At 46.5% G+C, this 17,381-nt stretch overlaps 36 pseudogenes; all 36 read right to left on the bottom strand.

Annotated features, from left to right (window-relative positions):
• Window positions 1-12: 12 nt before the first annotated feature.
• Window positions 13-131, bottom strand: LOC133565373 (5S ribosomal RNA; annotated as a pseudogene).
• Window positions 132-496: 365 nt separating this feature from the next.
• LOC133566609 (5S ribosomal RNA) lies at window positions 497-615 on the bottom strand (annotated as a pseudogene).
• A 364-nt stretch (window positions 616-979) lies between these two features.
• On the bottom strand, window positions 980-1,098 carry LOC133566480 (5S ribosomal RNA; annotated as a pseudogene).
• Window positions 1,099-1,462: 364 nt separating this feature from the next.
• On the bottom strand, window positions 1,463-1,581 carry LOC133567004 (5S ribosomal RNA; annotated as a pseudogene).
• A 364-nt stretch (window positions 1,582-1,945) lies between these two features.
• LOC133566172 (5S ribosomal RNA) lies at window positions 1,946-2,064 on the bottom strand (annotated as a pseudogene).
• A 364-nt stretch (window positions 2,065-2,428) lies between these two features.
• Window positions 2,429-2,547, bottom strand: LOC133566479 (5S ribosomal RNA; annotated as a pseudogene).
• A 364-nt stretch (window positions 2,548-2,911) lies between these two features.
• LOC133567357 (5S ribosomal RNA) lies at window positions 2,912-3,029 on the bottom strand (annotated as a pseudogene).
• Window positions 3,030-3,397: 368 nt separating this feature from the next.
• On the bottom strand, window positions 3,398-3,516 carry LOC133565979 (5S ribosomal RNA; annotated as a pseudogene).
• Window positions 3,517-3,880: 364 nt separating this feature from the next.
• LOC133566559 (5S ribosomal RNA) lies at window positions 3,881-3,999 on the bottom strand (annotated as a pseudogene).
• Window positions 4,000-4,363: 364 nt separating this feature from the next.
• On the bottom strand, window positions 4,364-4,482 carry LOC133566152 (5S ribosomal RNA; annotated as a pseudogene).
• A 364-nt stretch (window positions 4,483-4,846) lies between these two features.
• Window positions 4,847-4,965, bottom strand: LOC133566495 (5S ribosomal RNA; annotated as a pseudogene).
• A 365-nt stretch (window positions 4,966-5,330) lies between these two features.
• Window positions 5,331-5,449, bottom strand: LOC133567258 (5S ribosomal RNA; annotated as a pseudogene).
• Window positions 5,450-5,813: 364 nt separating this feature from the next.
• LOC133566579 (5S ribosomal RNA) lies at window positions 5,814-5,932 on the bottom strand (annotated as a pseudogene).
• A 365-nt stretch (window positions 5,933-6,297) lies between these two features.
• On the bottom strand, window positions 6,298-6,416 carry LOC133566607 (5S ribosomal RNA; annotated as a pseudogene).
• Window positions 6,417-6,780: 364 nt separating this feature from the next.
• On the bottom strand, window positions 6,781-6,899 carry LOC133566478 (5S ribosomal RNA; annotated as a pseudogene).
• Window positions 6,900-7,263: 364 nt separating this feature from the next.
• Window positions 7,264-7,382, bottom strand: LOC133567002 (5S ribosomal RNA; annotated as a pseudogene).
• Window positions 7,383-7,746: 364 nt separating this feature from the next.
• Window positions 7,747-7,865, bottom strand: LOC133566171 (5S ribosomal RNA; annotated as a pseudogene).
• Window positions 7,866-8,229: 364 nt separating this feature from the next.
• On the bottom strand, window positions 8,230-8,348 carry LOC133566606 (5S ribosomal RNA; annotated as a pseudogene).
• A 364-nt stretch (window positions 8,349-8,712) lies between these two features.
• Window positions 8,713-8,831, bottom strand: LOC133566477 (5S ribosomal RNA; annotated as a pseudogene).
• A 364-nt stretch (window positions 8,832-9,195) lies between these two features.
• On the bottom strand, window positions 9,196-9,314 carry LOC133565843 (5S ribosomal RNA; annotated as a pseudogene).
• A 364-nt stretch (window positions 9,315-9,678) lies between these two features.
• Window positions 9,679-9,796, bottom strand: LOC133567355 (5S ribosomal RNA; annotated as a pseudogene).
• A 368-nt stretch (window positions 9,797-10,164) lies between these two features.
• LOC133565977 (5S ribosomal RNA) lies at window positions 10,165-10,283 on the bottom strand (annotated as a pseudogene).
• A 364-nt stretch (window positions 10,284-10,647) lies between these two features.
• LOC133566558 (5S ribosomal RNA) lies at window positions 10,648-10,766 on the bottom strand (annotated as a pseudogene).
• A 364-nt stretch (window positions 10,767-11,130) lies between these two features.
• Window positions 11,131-11,249, bottom strand: LOC133566151 (5S ribosomal RNA; annotated as a pseudogene).
• Window positions 11,250-11,613: 364 nt separating this feature from the next.
• LOC133566494 (5S ribosomal RNA) lies at window positions 11,614-11,732 on the bottom strand (annotated as a pseudogene).
• A 365-nt stretch (window positions 11,733-12,097) lies between these two features.
• Window positions 12,098-12,216, bottom strand: LOC133567200 (5S ribosomal RNA; annotated as a pseudogene).
• A 364-nt stretch (window positions 12,217-12,580) lies between these two features.
• On the bottom strand, window positions 12,581-12,699 carry LOC133565372 (5S ribosomal RNA; annotated as a pseudogene).
• A 365-nt stretch (window positions 12,700-13,064) lies between these two features.
• LOC133566605 (5S ribosomal RNA) lies at window positions 13,065-13,183 on the bottom strand (annotated as a pseudogene).
• A 364-nt stretch (window positions 13,184-13,547) lies between these two features.
• Window positions 13,548-13,666, bottom strand: LOC133566474 (5S ribosomal RNA; annotated as a pseudogene).
• Window positions 13,667-14,030: 364 nt separating this feature from the next.
• LOC133567001 (5S ribosomal RNA) lies at window positions 14,031-14,149 on the bottom strand (annotated as a pseudogene).
• Window positions 14,150-14,513: 364 nt separating this feature from the next.
• LOC133566170 (5S ribosomal RNA) lies at window positions 14,514-14,632 on the bottom strand (annotated as a pseudogene).
• Window positions 14,633-14,996: 364 nt separating this feature from the next.
• Window positions 14,997-15,115, bottom strand: LOC133566604 (5S ribosomal RNA; annotated as a pseudogene).
• Window positions 15,116-15,479: 364 nt separating this feature from the next.
• Window positions 15,480-15,598, bottom strand: LOC133566473 (5S ribosomal RNA; annotated as a pseudogene).
• A 364-nt stretch (window positions 15,599-15,962) lies between these two features.
• LOC133567354 (5S ribosomal RNA) lies at window positions 15,963-16,080 on the bottom strand (annotated as a pseudogene).
• Window positions 16,081-16,448: 368 nt separating this feature from the next.
• LOC133565976 (5S ribosomal RNA) lies at window positions 16,449-16,567 on the bottom strand (annotated as a pseudogene).
• Window positions 16,568-16,935: 368 nt separating this feature from the next.
• Window positions 16,936-17,054, bottom strand: LOC133565141 (5S ribosomal RNA; annotated as a pseudogene).
• Between the last annotated feature and the right edge of the window lie 327 nt (window positions 17,055-17,381).

Raw genomic sequence — 17,381 nt, 5'->3', positions numbered from 1 at the left:
AGCATCGCTAAAAGCCTACAGCACCTGGTATTCCTAGGCAGTCTCCCATCCAAGTACTAACCAGGCCAGACCCAGCTTAGCTTCCGAGCTCAGACGAGATCGGGCGATCTTCGGGTAGTATGGCCGTAAGCCGAGACGCAGTCCTCAGACTTCAATTTTTAAATGTGGGAAGCTGGTTGACAGGACCTTTCTGCAATGAGCTACACGTGTGTGATACAATAATCACTACTCTTTTTCTCAGCCTATGTAACTCTTTGGACTTTTGCCCCACTGTTAGCACTGAAGTGCCTTGAGGCACATGGGTCACTGTTGGCGACACTGCAAATCTTGCTATAAATTTCAGACCGAGTCAAAACTAAACATGTTTTGGGTGGAGACCAGTGTTTTGTTTGGACAAGCATAAACGTAGCGTTTTGACAAGTGTGGCAAGTATCTATAGCCATTGTGACAAAAACAAAAGGGAGAAAGTGCGCCCTATACTGGGAGCATCGCTAAAAGCCTACAGCACCTGGTATTCCTAGGCAGTCTCCCATCCAAGTACTAACCAGGCCAGACCCAGCTGAGCTTCCGAGCTCAGACGAGATCGGGCGATCTTCGGGTAGTATGGCCGTAAGCCGAAAAGCAGTCCTCAGACTTCAATTTTTAAATGTGGCAAGCTGGTTGACAGGACCTTTCTACAATGAGCTACACGTGTGTGATACAATAATCACTACTCTTTTTCCTAGCCTATGTAACTCTTTGGACTTTTGCCCCACTATTAGCACTGAAGTGCCTTGAGGCACATGGGTCACTGTTGGCGACACTGCAAATCTTGCTATAAATTTCAGACCGAGTCAAAACTAAACTTGTTTCGGGTGGAGACCAGCGTATTGTTTGGACGAGCATAATGTAGCATTTTGACAAGTGTGGCAAGTATCTATAGCCATTGTGACAAAAACAAAAGGGAGAAAGTGCGCCCTATACTGGGAGCATCGCTAAAAGCCTACAGCACTTGGTATTCCTAGGCAGTCTCCCAACCAAGTACTAACCAGGCCAGACCCAGCTTAGCTTCCGAGATCAGACGAGATCGGGCGATCTTCGGGTAGTATGGCCGTAAGCCGAGACGCAGTCCTCAGATTTCAATTTTTAAATGTGGCAAGCTGGTTGACAGGACCTTTCTGCAATGAGCTACACGTGTGTGATACAATAATCACTGCTCTTTTTCTCAGCCTATGTAACTCTTTGGACTTTTGCCCCACTGTTAGCACTGAAGTGCCTTGAGGCACATGGGTCACTGTTGGCGACACTGCAAATCTTGCTATAAATTTCAGACCGAGTCAAAACTAAACATGTTTTGGGTGGAGACCAGCGTTTTGTTTGGACGAGCATAATGTAGCGTTTTGACAAGTGTGGCAAGTATCTATAGCCATTGTGACAGAAACAAAAGGGAGAAAGTGCGCCCTATACTGGGAGCATCGCTAAAAGCTTACAGCACCTGGTATTCCTAGGCAGTCTCCCATTCAAGCACTAACCAGGCCAGACCCAGCTTAGCTTCCGAGATCAGACGAGATCGGGCTATCTTCGGGTAGTATGGCCGTAAGCCGAGAGGCAGTCCTCAGAATTCAATTTTTAAATGTGGCAAGCTGGTTGACAGGACCTTTCTGCAATTAGCTACACGTGTGTGATACAATAATCACTGCTCTTTTTCTCAGCCTATGTAACTCTTTGGACTTTTGCCCCACTGTTAGCACTGAAGTGCCTTGAGGCACATGGGTCACTGTTGGCGACACTGCAAATCTTGCTATAAATTTCAGACCGAGTCAAAACTAAACATGTTTTGGGTGGAGACCAGCGTTTTGTTTGGACGAGCATAATGTAGCGTTTTGACAAGTGTGGCAAGTATCTATAGCCATTGTGACAAAAACAAAAGGGGGAAAGTGCGCCCTATACTGGTAGCATCGCTAAAAGCCTACAGCACCTGGTATTCCTAGGCAGTCTCCCATCCAAGTACTAACCAGGCCAGACCCAGCTTAGCTTCCGAGCTCAGACGAGATCGGGCGATCTTCGGGTAGTATGGCCGAAAGCCGACACGCAGTCCTCAGACTTCAATTTTTAAATGTGGGAAGCTGGTTGACAGGACCTTTTTGCAATGAGCTACACGTGTGTGATACAATAATCACTACTCTTTTTCTCAGCCTATGTAACTCTTTGGACTTTTGCCCCACTGTTAGCACTGAAGTGCCTTGAGGCACATGGGTCACTGTTGGCGACACTGCAAATCTTGCTATAAATTTCAGACCGAGTCAAAACTAAACTTGTTTCGGGTGGAGACCAGCGTATTGTTTGGACGAGCATAATGTAGCATTTTGACAAGTGTGGCAAGTATCTATAGCCATTGTGACAAAAACAAAAGGGAGAAAGTGCGCCCTATACTGGGAGCATCGCTAAAAGCCTACAGCACTTGGTATTCCTAGGCAGTCTCCCAACCAAGTACTAACCAGGCCAGACCCAGCTTAGCTTCCGAGATCAGACGAGATCGGGCGATCTTCGGGTAGTATGGCCGTAAGCCGAGACGCAGTCCTCAGAATTCAATTTTTAAATGTGGCAAGCTGGTTGACAGGACCTTTCTGCAATGAGCTACACGTGTGTGATACAATAATCACTGCTCTTTTTCTCAGCCTATGTAACTCTTTGGACTTTTGCCCCACTGTTAGCACTGAAGTGCCTTGAGGCACATGGGTCACTGTTGGCGACACTGCAAATCTTGCTATAAATTTCAGACCGAGTCAAAACTAAACATGTTTTGGGTGGAGACCAGCGTTTTGTTTGGACGAGCATAATGTAGCGTTTTGACAAGTGTGGCAAGTATCTATAGCCATTGTGACAGAAACAAAAGGGAGAAAGTGCGCCCTATACTGGGAGCATCGCTAAAAGCCTACAGCACCTGGTATTCCTAGGCAGTCTCCCATCCAAGTACTAACCAGGCCAGACCCAGCTTAGCTTCCGAGCTCAGACGAGATCGGCGATCTTCGGGTAGTATGGCCATAAGGCGAGAGGCAATCCTCAGAATTCAATTTTTAAATGTGGCAAGCTGGTTGACAGGACCTTTGTGCAATTAGCTACACGTGTGTGATACAATAATCACTGCTCTTTCTCTCAGCCTATGTAACTCTTTGGACTTTTGCCCCCCTGTTAGCACTGAAGTGCCTTGAGGCAGATGGGTCACTGTTGGCGACACTGCAAATCTTGCTATAAATTTCAGACCGAGTCAAAACTAAACAAACATGTTTTGGGTGGAGACCAGCGGTTTGTTTGGACGAGCATAATGTAGCGTTTTGACAAGTGTGGCAAGTATCTATAGCCATTTTGACAAAAACAAAAGGGAGAAAGTGCGCCCTATACTGGGAGCATCGCTAAATGCCTACAGCACCTGGTATTCCTAGGCAGTCTCCCATCCTAGTACTAACCAGGCCAGACCCAGCTTAGCTTCCGAGATCAGACAAGATCGGGCGATCTTCGGGTAGTATGGCCGTAAGCCGAGACGCAGTCCTCAGACTTCAATTTTTAAATGTGGGAAGCTGGTTGACAGGACCTTTCTGCAATGAGCTACACGTGTGTGATACAATAATCACTACTCTTTTTCTCAGCCTATGTAACTCTTTGGACTTTTGCCCCACTGTTAGCACTGAAGTGCCTTGAGGCACATGGGTCACTGTTGGCGACACTGCAAATCTTGCTATAAATTTCAGACCGAGTCAAAACTAAACGTGTTTTGGGTGGAGACCAGCGTTTTGTTTGGACGAGCATAATGCAGCGTTTTGACAAGTGTGGCAAGTATCTATAGCCATTGTGAAAAAAACAAAAGGGAGAAAGTGCGCCCTATACTGGTAGCATCGCTAAAACCCTACAGCACCTGGTATTCCTAGGCAGTCTCCCAACCAAGTACTAACCAGGCCGGACCCAGCTTAGCTTCCGAGATCAGACGAGATCGGGCGATCTTCGGGTAGTATGGCCGTAAGCCGAGAGGTAGTCCTCAGAATTCAATTTTTAAATGTGGCAAGCTGGTTGACAGGACCTTTCTGCAATGAGCTACACGTGTGTGATACAATAATCACTGCTCTTTTTCTCAGCCTATGTAACTCTTTGGACTTTTGCCCCAATGTTAGCACTGAAGTGCCTTGAGGCACATGGGTCACTGTTGGCGACACTGCAAATCTTGCTATAAATTTCAGACCGAGTCAAAACTAAACTTGTTTTGGGTGGAGACCAGCGTTTTGTTTGGACGAGCATAATGTAGCGTTTTGACAAGTGTGGCAAGTATCTATAGCCATTGTGACAAAAACAAAAGGGAGAAAGTGCGCCCTATACTGGGAGCATCGCTAAAAGCCTACAGCACCTGGTATTCCTAGGCAGTCTCCCATCCAAGTACTAACCAGGCCAGACCCAGCATAGCTTCCGAGATCAGACGAGATCGGGCGTTCTTCGGGTAGTATGGCCATAAGCCGAGAGGCAGTCCTCAGAATTCAATTTTTAAATGTGGCAAGCTGGTTGACAGGACCTTTCTGCAATGAGCTACACGTGTGTGATACAATAATCATTGCTCTTTTTCTCAGCCTATGTAACTCTTTGGACTTTTGCCCCACTGTTAGCACTGAAGTGCCTTGAGGCACATGGGTCACTGTTGGCGACACTGCAAATCTTGCTATAAATTTCAGACCGAGTCAAAACTAAACTTGTTTTGGGTGGAGACCAGCGGTTTGTTTGGACGAGCATAATGTAGCGTTTTGACAAGTGCGGCAAGTATCTCTAGCCATTGTGACAAAAACAAAAGGGAGAAAGTGCGCCCTATACTGGGAGCATCGCTAAAAGCCTACAGCACCTGGTATTCCTAGGCAGTCTCCCATCCAAGTACTAACCAGGCCAGACCCAGCTTAGCATCCGAGCTCAGACGAGATCGGGCGATCTTCGGGTAGTATGACCGTAAGCCGAGACGCAGTCCTCAGACTTCAATTTTTAAATGTGGCAAGCTGGTTGACAGGACCTTTCTGCAATGAGCTACACGTGTGTGATACAATAATCACTACTCTTTTTCTCAGCCTATGTAACTCTTTGGACTTTTGCCCCACTGTTAGCACTGAAGTGCCTTGAGGCACATGGGTCACTGTTGGCGACACTGCAAATCTTGCTATAAATTTCAGACCGAATCAAAACTAAACATTTTTTGGGTGGAGACCAGTGTTTTGTTTGGACAAGCATAAAAGTAGCGTTTTGACAAGTGTGGCAAGTATCTATAGCCATTGTGACAAAAACAAAAGGGAGAAAGTGCGCCCTATACTGGGAGCATCGCTAAAAGCCTACAGCACCTGGTATTCCTAGGCAGTCTCCCATCCAAGTACTAACCAGGCAGGACCCAGCTTAGCTTACGAGCTCAGACGAGATCGGGCGATCATTGGGTAGTATGGCCGTAAGCCGAGACGCAGTCCTCAGACTTCAATTTTTAAATGTGGGAAGCTGGTTGACAGGACCTTTCTGCAATGAGCTACACGTGTGTGATACAATAATCACTACTCTTTTTCTCAGCCTATGTAACTCTTTGGACTTTTGCCCCACTCTTAGCACTGAAGTGCCTTGAGGCACATGGGTCACTGTTGGCGACACTGCAAATCTTGCTATAAATTTCAGACCGAGTCAAAACTAAACATGTTTTGGGTGGAGACCAGCGTTTTGTTTGGACGAGCATAATGTAGCGTTTTGACAAGTGTGGCAAGTATCTATAGCCATTGTGACAAAAACAAAAGGGGGAAAGTGCGCCCTATACTGGTAGCATCGCTAAAAGCCTACAGCACCTCGTATTCCTAGGCAGTCTCCCATCCAAGTACTAACCAGGCCAGACCCAGCTTAGCTTCCGAGCTCAGACGAGATCGGGCGATCTTCGGGTAGTATGGCCGTAAGCCGAGACGCAGTCCTCAGACTTCAATTTTTAAATGTGGGAAGCTGGTTGACAGGACCTTTCTGCAATGAGCTACACGTGTGTGATACAATAATCACTACTCTTTTTCTCAGCCTATGTAACTCTTTGGACTTTTGCCCCACTGTTAGCACTGAAGTGCCTTGAGGCACATGGGTCACTGTTGGCGACACTGCAAATCTTGCTATAAATTTCAGACCGAGTCAAAACTAAACATGTTTTGGGTGGAGACCAGTGTTTTGTTTGGACAAGCATAAACGTAGCGTTTTGACAAGTGTGGCAAGTATCTATAGCCATTGTGACAAAAACAAAAGGGAGAAAGTGCGCCCTATACTGGGAGCATCGCTAAAAGCCTACAGCACCTGGTATTCCTAGGCAGTCTCCCATCCAAGTACTAACCAGGCCAGACCCAGCTGAGCTTCCGAGCTCAGACGAGATCGGGCGATCTTCGGGTAGTATGGCCGTAAGCCGAAAAGCAGTCCTCAGACTTCAATTTTTAAATGTGGCAAGCTGGTTGACAGGACCTTTCTACAATGAGCTACACGTGTGTGATACAATAATCACTACTCTTTTTCCTAGCCTATGTAACTCTTTGGACTTTTGCCCCACTATTAGCACTGAAGTGCCTTGAGGCACATGGGTCACTGTTGGCGACACTGCAAATCTTGCTATAAATTTCAGACCGAGTCAAAACTAAACTTGTTTCGGGTGGAGACCAGCGTATTGTTTGGACGAGCATAATGTAGCATTTTGACAAGTGTGGCAAGTATCTATAGCCATTGTGACAAAAACAAAAGGGAGAAAGTGCGCCCTATACTGGGAGCATCGCTAAAAGCCTACAGCACTTGGTATTCCTAGGCAGTCTCCCAACCAAGTACTAACCAGGCCAGACCCAGCTTAGCTTCCGAGATCAGACGAGATCGGGCGATCTTCGGGTAGTATGGCCGTAAGCCGAGACGCAGTCCTCAGATTTCAATTTTTAAATGTGGCAAGCTGGTTGACAGGACCTTTCTGCAATGAGCTACACGTGTGTGATACAATAATCACTGCTCTTTTTCTCAGCCTATGTAACTCTTTGGACTTTTGCCCCACTGTTAGCACTGAAGTGCCTTGAGGCACATGGGTCACTGTTGGCGACACTGCAAATCTTGCTATAAATTTCAGACCGAGTCAAAACTAAACATGTTTTGGGTGGAGACCAGCGTTTTGTTTGGACGAGCATAATGTAGCGTTTTGACAAGTGTGGCAAGTATCTATAGCCATTGTGACAGAAACAAAAGGGAGAAAGTGCGCCCTATACTGGGAGCATCGCTAAAAGCTTACAGCACCTGGTATTCCTAGGCAGTCTCCCATTCAAGCACTAACCAGGCCAGACCCAGCTTAGCTTCCGAGATCAGACGAGATCGGGCTATCTTCGGGTAGTATGGCCGTAAGCCGAGAGGCAGTCCTCAGAATTCAATTTTTAAATGTGGCAAGCTGGTTGACAGGACCTTTCTGCAATTAGCTACACGTGTGTGATACAATAATCACTGCTCTTTTTCTCAGCCTATGTAACTCTTTGGACTTTTGCCCCACTGTTAGCACTGAAGTGCCTTGAGGCACATGGGTCACTGTTGGCGACACTGCAAATCTTGCTATAAATTTCAGACCGAGTCAAAACTAAACATGTTTTGGGTGGAGACCAGCGTTTTGTTTGGACGAGCATAATGTAGCGTTTTGACAAGTGTGGCAAGTATCTATAGCCATTGTGACAAAAACAAAAGGGGGAAAGTGCGCCCTATACTGGTAGCATCGCTAAAAGCCTACAGCACCTGGTATTCCTAGGCAGTCTCCCATCCAAGTACTAACCAGGCCAGACCCAGCTTAGCTTCCGAGCTCAGACGAGATCGGGCGATCTTCGGGTAGTATGGCCGAAAGCCGACACGCAGTCCTCAGACTTCAATTTTTAAATGTGGGAAGCTGGTTGACAGGACCTTTTTGCAATGAGCTACACGTGTGTGATACAATAATCACTACTCTTTTTCTCAGCCTATGTAACTCTTTGGACTTTTGCCCCACTGTTAGCACTGAAGTGCCTTGAGGCACATGGGTCACTGTTGGCGACACTGCAAATCTTGCTATAAATTTCAGACCGAGTCAAAACTAAACATGTTTTGGGTGGAGACCAGCGTTTTGTTTGGACGAGCATAATGTAGCGTTTTGACAAGTGTGGCAAGTATCTATAGCCATTGTGACAAAAACAAAAGGGAGAAAGTGCGCCCTATACTGGGAGCATCGCTAAAAGCCTACAGCACCTGGTATTCCTAGGCAGTCTCCCATCCAAGTACTAACCAGGCCAGACCCAGCTGAGCTTCCGAGCTCAGACGAGATCGGGCGATCTTCGGGTAGTATGGCCGTAAGCCGAAAAGCAGTCCTCAGACTTCAATTTTTAAATGTGGCAAGCTGGTTGACAGGACCTTTCTACAATGAGCTACACGTGTGTGATACAATAATCACTACTCTTTTTCTCAGCCTATGTAACTCTTTGGACTTTTGCCCCACTGTTAGCACTGAAGTGCCTTGAGGCACATGGGTCACTGTTGGCGACACTGCAAATCTTGCTATAAATTTCAGACCGAGTCAAAACTAAACTTGTTTCGGGTGGAGACCAGCGTATTGTTTGGACGAGCATAATGTAGCATTTTGACAAGTGTGGCAAGTATCTATAGCCATTGTGACAAAAACAAAAGGGAGAAAGTGCGCCCTATACTGGGAGCATCGCTAAAAGCCTACAGCACTTGGTATTCCTAGGCAGTCTCCCAACCAAGTACTAACCAGGCCAGACCCAGCTTAGCTTCCGAGATCAGACGAGATCGGGCGATCTTCGGGTAGTATGGCCGTAAGCCGAGACGCAGTCCTCAGAATTCAATTTTTAAATGTGGCAAGCTGGTTGACAGGACCTTTCTGCAATGAGCTACACGTGTGTGATACAATAATCACTGCTCTTTTTCTCAGCCTATGTAACTCTTTGGACTTTTGCCCCACTGTTAGCACTGAAGTGCCTTGAGGCACATGGGTCACTGTTGGCGACACTGCAAATCTTGCTATAAATTTCAGACCGAGTCAAAACTAAACATGTTTTGGGTGGAGACCAGCGTTTTGTTTGGACGAGCATAATGTAGCGTTTTGACAAGTGTGGCAAGTATCTATAGCCATTGTGACAAAAACAAAAGGGAGAAAGTGCGCCCTATACTGGGAGCATCGCTAAAAGCCTACAGCACCTGGTATTCCTAGGCAGTCTGCCATCCAAGTACTAACCAGGCCAGACCCAGCTTAGCTTCCGAGCTCAGACGAGATCGGGCGATCTTTGGGTAGTATGGCCGTAAGCCGAGACGCAGTCCTCAGAATTCAATTTTTAAATGTGGCAAGCTGGTTGACAGGACCTTTCTGCAATGAGCTACACGTGTGTGATACAATAATCACTGCTCTTTTTCTCAGCCTATGTAACTCTTTCGACTTTTGCCCCACTGTTAGCACTGAAGTGCCTTGAGGCACATGGGTCACTGTTGGCGACACTGCAAATCTTGCTATAAATTTCAGACCGAGTCAAAACTAAACATGTTTTGGGTGGAGACCAGCGTTTTGTTTGGACGAGCATAATGTAGCGTTTTGACAAGTGTGGCAAGTATCTATAGCCATTGTGACAGAAACAAAAGGGAGAAAGTGCGCCCTATACTGGGAGCATCGCTAAAAGCCTACAGCACCTGGTATTCCTAGGCAGTCTCCCATCCAAGTACTAACCAGGCCAGACCCAGCTTAGCTTCCGAGCTCAGACGAGATCGGCGATCTTCGGGTAGTATGGCCATAAGGCGAGAGGCAATCCTCAGAATTCAATTTTTAAATGTGGCAAGCTGGTTGACAGGACCTTTGTGCAATTAGCTACACGTGTGTGATACAATAATCACTGCTCTTTCTCTCAGCCTATGTAACTCTTTGGACTTTTGCCCCCCTGTTAGCACTGAAGTGCCTTGAGGCAGATGGGTCACTGTTGGCGACACTGCAAATCTTGCTATAAATTTCAGACCGAGTCAAAACTAAACAAACATGTTTTGGGTGGAGACCAGCGGTTTGTTTGGACGAGCATAATGTAGCGTTTTGACAAGTGTGGCAAGTATCTATAGCCATTTTGACAAAAACAAAAGGGAGAAAGTGCGCCCTATACTGGGAGCATCGCTAAATGCCTACAGCACCTGGTATTCCTAGGCAGTCTCCCATCCTAGTACTAACCAGGCCAGACCCAGCTTAGCTTCCGAGATCAGACAAGATCGGGCGATCTTCGGGTAGTATGGCCGTAAGCCGAGACCCAGACCTCAGACTTCAATTTTTAAATGTGGGAAGCTGGTTGACAGGACCTTTCTGCAATGAGCTACACGTGTGTGATACAATAATCACTACTCTTTTTCTCAGCCTATGTAACTCTTTGGACTTTTGCCCCACTGTTAGCACTGAAGTGCCTTGAGGCACATGGGTCACTGTTGGCGACACTGCAAATCTTGCTATAAATTTCAGACCGAGTCAAAACTAAACGTGTTTTGGGTGGAGACCAGCGTTTTGTTTGGACGAGCATAATGCAGCGTTTTGACAAGTGTGGCAAGTATCTATAGCCATTGTGAAAAAAACAAAAGGGAGAAAGTGCGCCCTATACTGGTAGCATCGCTAAAACCCTACAGCACCTGGTATTCCTAGGCAGTCTCCCAACCAAGTACTAACCAGGCCGGACCCAGCTTAGCTTCCGAGATCAGACGAGATCGGGCGATCTTCGGGTAGTATGGCCGTAAGCCGAGAGGTAGTCCTCAGAATTCAATTTTTAAATGTGGCAAGCTGGTTGACAGGACCTTTCTGCAATGAGCTACACGTGTGTGATACAATAATCACTGCTCTTTTTCTCAGCCTATGTAACTCTTTGGACTTTTGCCCCAATGTTAGCACTGAAGTGCCTTGAGGCACATGGGTCACTGTTGGCGACACTGCAAATCTTGCTATAAATTTCAGACCGAGTCAAAACTAAACTTGTTTTGGGTGGAGACCAGCGTTTTGTTTGGACGAGCATAATGTAGCGTTTTGACAAGTGTGGCAAGTATCTATAGCCATTGTGACAAAAACAAAAGGGAGAAAGTGCGCCCTATACTGGGAGCATCGCTAAAAGCCTACAGCACCTGGTATTCCTAGGCAGTCTCCCATCCAAGTACTAACCAGGCCAGACCCAGCATAGCTTCCGAGATCAGACGAGATCGGGCGTTCTTCGGGTAGTATGGCCATAAGCCGAGAGGCAGTCCTCAGAATTCAATTTTTAAATGTGGCAAGCTGGTTGACAGGACCTTTCTGCAATGAGCTACACGTGTGTGATACAATAATCATTGCTCTTTTTCTCAGCCTATGTAACTCTTTGGACTTTTGCCCCACTGTTAGCACTGAAGTGCCTTGAGGCACATGGGTCACTGTTGGCGACACTGCAAATCTTGCTATAAATTTCAGACCGAGTCAAAACTAAACTTGTTTTGGGTGGAGACCAGCGGTTTGTTTGGACGAGCATAATGTAGCGTTTTGACAAGTGCGGCAAGTATCTCTAGCCATTGTGACAAAAACAAAAGGGAGAAAGTGCGCCCTATACTGGGAGCATCGCTAAAAGCCTACAGCACCTGGTATTCCTAGGCAGTCTCCCATCCAAGTACTAACCAGGCCAGACCCAGCTTAGCATCCGAGCTCAGACGAGATCGGGCGATCTTCGGGTAGTATGACCGTAAGCCGAGACGCAGTCCTCAGACTTCAATTTTTAAATGTGGCAAGCTGGTTGACAGGACCTTTCTGCAATGAGCTACACGTGTGTGATACAATAATCACTACTCTTTTTCTCAGCCTATGTAACTCTTTGGACTTTTGCCCCACTGTTAGCACTGAAGTGCCTTGAGGCACATGGGTCACTGTTGGCGACACTGCAAATCTTGCTATAAATTTCAGACCGAATCAAAACTAAACATTTTTTGGGTGGAGACCAGTGTTTTGTTTGGACAAGCATAAAAGTAGCGTTTTGACAAGTGTGGCAAGTATCTATAGCCATTGTGACAAAAACAAAAGGGAGAAAGTGCGCCCTATACTGGGAGCATCGCTAAAAGCCTACAGCACCTGGTATTCCTAGGCAGTCTCCCATCCAAGTACTAACCAGGCAGGACCCAGCTTAGCTTACGAGCTCAGACGAGATCGGGCGATCTTTGGGTAGTATGGCCGTAAGCCGAGACGCAGTCCTCAGACTTCAATTTTTAAATGTGGGAAGCTGGTTGACAGGACCTTTCTGCAATGAGCTACACGTGTGTGATACAATAATCACTACTCTTTTTCTCAGCCTATGTAACTCTTTGGACTTTTGCCCCACTCTTAGCACTGAAGTGCCTTGAGGCACATGGGTCACTGTTGGCGACACTGCAAATCTTGCTATAAATTTCAGACCGAGTCAAAACTAAACATGTTTTGGGTGGAGACCAGCGTTTTGTTTGGACGAGCATAATGTAGCGTTTTGACAAGTGTGGCAAGTATCTATAGCCATTGTGACAAAAACAAAAGGGGGAAAGTGCGCCCTATACTGGTAGCATCGCTAAAAGCCTACAGCACCTGGTATTCCTAGGCAGTCTCCCATCCAAGTACTAACCAGGCCAGACCCAGCTTAGCTTCCGAGCTCAGACGAGATCGGGCGATCTTCGGGTAGTATGGCCGTAAGCCGAGACGCAGTCCTCAGACTTCAATTTTTAAATGTGGGAAGCTGGTTGACAGGACCTTTCTGCAATGAGCTACACGTGTGTGATACAATAATCACTACTCTTTTTCTCAGCCTATGTAACTCTTTGGACTTTTGCCCCACTGTTAGCACTGAAGTGCCTTGAGGCACATGGGTCACTGTTGGCGACACTGCAAATCTTGCTATAAATTTCAGACCGAGTCAAAACTAAACATGTTTTGGGTGGAGACCAGTGTTTTGTTTGGACAAGCATAAACGTAGCGTTTTGACAAGTGTGGCAAGTATCTATAGCCATTGTGACAAAAACAAAAGGGAGAAACTGCGCCCTATACTGGGAGCATCGCTAAAAGCCTACAGCACCTGGTATTCCTAGGCAGTCTCCCATCCAAGTACTAACCAGGCCAGACCCAGCTGAGCTTCCGAGCTCAGACGAGATCGGGCGATCTTCGGGTAGTATGGCCGTAAGCCGAAAAGCAGTCCTCAGACTTCAATTTTTAAATGTGGCAAGCTGGTTGACAGGACCTTTCTACAATGAGCTACACGTGTGTGATACAATAATCACTACTCTTTTTCCTAGCCTATGTAACTCTTTGGACTTTTGCCCCACTATTAGCACTGAAGTGCCTTGAGGCACATGGGTCACTGTTGGCGACACTGCAAATCTTGCTATAAATTTCAGACCGAGTCAAAACTAAACTTGTTTCGGGTGGAGACCAGCGTATTGTTTGGACGAGCATAATGTAGCATTTTGACAAGTGTGGCAAGTATCTATAGCCATTGTGACAAAAACAAAAGGGAGAAAGTGCGCCCTATACTGGGAGCATCGCTAAAAGCCTACAGCACTTGGTATTCCTAGGCAGTCTCCCAACCAAGTACTAACCAGGCCAGACCCAGCTTAGCTTCCGAGATCAGACGAGATCGGGCGATCTTCGGGTAGTATGGCCGTAAGCCGAGACGCAGTCCTCAGATTTCAATTTTTAAATGTGGCAAGCTGGTTGACAGGACCTTTCTGCAATGAGCTACACGTGTGTGATACAATAATCACTGCTCTTTTTCTCAGCCTATGTAACTCTTTGGACTTTTGCCCCACTGTTAGCACTGAAGTGCCTTGAGGCACATGGGTCACTGTTGGCGACACTGCAAATCTTGCTATAAATTTCAGACCGAGTCAAAACTAAACATGTTTTGGGTGGAGACCAGCGTTTTGTTTGGACGAGCATAATGTAGCGTTTTGACAAGTGTGGCAAGTATCTATAGCCATTGTGACAGAAACAAAAGGGAGAAAGTGCGCCCTATACTGGGAGCATCGCTAAAAGCTTACAGCACCTGGTATTCCTAGGCAGTCTCCCATTCAAGCACTAACCAGGCCAGACCCAGCTTAGCTTCCGAGATCAGACGAGATCGGGCTATCTTCGGGTAGTATGGCCGTAAGCCGAGAGGCAGTCCTCAGAATTCAATTTTTAAATGTGGCAAGCTGGTTGACAGGACCTTTCTGCAATTAGCTACACGTGTGTGATACAATAATCACTGCTCTTTTTCTCAGCCTATGTAACTCTTTGGACTTTTGCCCCACTGTTAGCACTGAAGTGCCTTGAGGCACATGGGTCACTGTTGGCGACACTGCAAATCTTGCTATAAATTTCAGACCGAGTCAAAACTAAACATGTTTTGGGTGGAGACCAGCGTTTTGTTTGGACGAGCATAATGTAGCGTTTTGACAAGTGTGGCAAGTATCTATAGCCATTGTGACAAAAACAAAAGGGGGAAAGTGCGCCCTATACTGGTAGCATCGCTAAAAGCCTACAGCACCTGGTATTCCTAGGCAGTCTCCCATCCAAGTACTAACCAGGCCAGACCCAGCTTAGCTTCCGAGCTCAGACGAGATCGGGCGATCTTCGGGTAGTATGGCCGAAAGCCGACACGCAGTCCTCAGACTTCAATTTTTAAATGTGGGAAGCTGGTTGACAGGACCTTTTTGCAATGAGCTACACGTGTGTGATACAATAATCACTACTCTTTTTCTCAGCCTATGTAACTCTTTGGACTTTTGCCCCACTGTTAGCACTGAAGTGCCTTGAGGCACATGGGTCACTGTTGGCGACACTGCAAATCTTGCTATAAATTTCAGACCGAGTCAAAACTAAACATGTTTTGGGTGGAGACCAGCGTTTTGTTTGGACGAGCATAATGTAGCGTTTTGACAAGTGTGGCAAGTATCTATAGCCATTGTGACAAAAACAAAAGGGAGAAAGTGCGCCCTATACTGGGAGCATCGCTAAAAGCCTACAGCACCTGGTATTCCTAGGCAGTCTCCCATCCAAGTACTAACCAGGCCAGACCCAGCTGAGCTTCCGAGCTCAGACGAGATCGGGCGATCTTCGGGTAGTATGGCCGTAAGCCGAAAAGCAGTCCTCAGACTTCAATTTTTAAATGTGGCAAGCTGGTTGACAGGACCTTTCTACAATGAGCTACACGTGTGTGATACAATAATCACTACTCTTTTTCTCAGCCTATGTAACTCTTTGGACTTTTGCCCCACTGTTAGCACTGAAGTGCCTTGAGGCACATGGGTCACTGTTGGCGACACTGCAAATCTTGCTATAAATTTCAGACCGAGTCAAAACTAAACTTGTTTCGGGTGGAGACCAGCGTATTGTTTGGACGAGCATAATGTAGCATTTTGACAAGTGTGGCAAGTATCTATAGCCATTGTGACAAAAACAAAAGGGAGAAAGTGCGCCCTATACTGGGAGCATCGCTAAAAGCCTACAGCACTTGGTATTCCTAGGCAGTCTCCCAACCAAGTACTAACCAGGCCAGACCCAGCTTAGCTTCCGAGATCAGACGAGATCGGGCGATCTTCGGGTAGTATGGCCGTAAGCCGAGACGCAGTCCTCAGAATTCAATTTTTAAATGTGGCAAGCTGGTTGACAGGACCTTTCTGCAATGAGCTACACGTGTGTGATACAATAATCACTGCTCTTTTTCTCAGCCTATGTAACTCTTTGGACTTTTGCCCCACTGTTAGCACTGAAGTGCCTTGAGGCACATGGGTCACTGTTGGCGACACTGCAAATCTTGCTATAAATTTCAGACCGAGTCAAAACTAAACATGTTTTGGGTGGAGACCAGCGTTTTGTTTGGACGAGCATAATGTAGCGTTTTGACAAGTGTGGCAAGTATCTATAGCCATTGTGACAGAAACAAAAGGGAGAAAGTGCGCCCTATACTGGGAGCATCGCTAAAAGCCTACAGCACCTGGTATTCCTAGGCAGTCTCCCATCCAAGTACTAACCAGGCCAGACCCAGCTTAGCTTCCGAGCTCAGACGAGATCGGCGATCTTCGGGTAGTATGGCCATAAGGCGAGAGGCAATCCTCAGAATTCAATTTTTAAATGTGGCAAGCTGGTTGACAGGACCTTTGTGCAATTAGCTACACGTGTGTGATACAATAATCACTGCTCTTTCTCTCAGCCTATGTAACTCTTTGGACTTTTGCCCCCCTGTTAGCACTGAAGTGCCTTGAGGCAGATGGGTCACTGTTGGCGACACTGCAAATCTTGCTATAAATTTCAGACCGAGTCAAAACTAAACAAACATGTTTTGGGTGGAGACCAGCGGTTTGTTTGGACGAGCATAATGTAGCGTTTTGACAAGTGTGGCAAGTATCTATAGCCATTTTGACAAAAACAAAAGGGAGAAAGTGCGCCCTATACTGGGAGCATCGCTAAATGCCTACAGCACCTGGTATTCCTAGGCAGTCTCCCATCCTAGTACTAACCAGGCCAGACCCAGCTTAGCTTCCGAGATCAGACAAGATCGGGCGATCTTCGGGTAGTATGGCCGTAAGCCGAGAGGCAGTCCTCAGAATTCAATTTTAAAATGTGGCAAGCTGGTTGACAGGACCTTTCTGCAATGAGCTACACGTGTGTGATACAATAATCACTGCTCTTTTTCTCAGCCTATGTATCTCTTTGGACTTTTGCCCCACTGTTAGCACTGAAGTGCCTTGAGGCACATGGGTCACTGTTGGCGACACTGCAAATCTTGCTATAAATTTCAGACCGAGTCAAAACTAAACAAACATGTTTTGGGTGGAGACCAGCGGTTTGTTTGGACGAGCATAATGTAGCGTTTTGACAAGTGTGGCAAGTATCTCCAGCCATTGTGAAAAAAACAAAAGGGAGAAAGTGCGCCCTATACTGGTAGCATCGCTAAAAGCCTACAGCACCTGGTATTCCTAGGCAGTCTCCCAACCAAGTACTAACCAGGCCAGACCCAACTTAGCTTCCGAGATCAGACGAGATCGGGCAATCTTCGGGTAGTATGGCCGTAAGCCGAGAGGCAGTCCTCAGAATTCAATTTTTAAATGTGGCAAGCTGGTTGACAGGACCTTTCTGCAATGAGCTACACGTGTGTGATACAATAATCACTGCTGTTTTTCTCAATCTATGTAACTCTTTGGACTTTTGCCCCACTGTTAGCACTGAAGTGCCTTGAGGCACATCGGTCACTGTTGGCGACACTGCAAATCTTGCTATAAATTTCAGACCGAGTCAAAACTAAACTTGTTTTGGATGTAGAACAGCGTTTTGTTTGGACGAGCATAATGTAGCGTTTTGACAAGTGTGGCAAGTATCTATAGCCATTGTGACAAAAACAAAA

Source organism: Nerophis ophidion, linkage group LG13 (genome assembly GCF_033978795.1).
Source record: "Nerophis ophidion isolate RoL-2023_Sa linkage group LG13, RoL_Noph_v1.0, whole genome shotgun sequence".
Taxonomy (NCBI): Eukaryota; Metazoa; Chordata; class Actinopteri; order Syngnathiformes; family Syngnathidae; genus Nerophis; species Nerophis ophidion.
The sequence above is the reverse complement of the archived record's forward strand: the minus strand, read 5'-3'. Positions and strand labels throughout refer to the sequence as shown.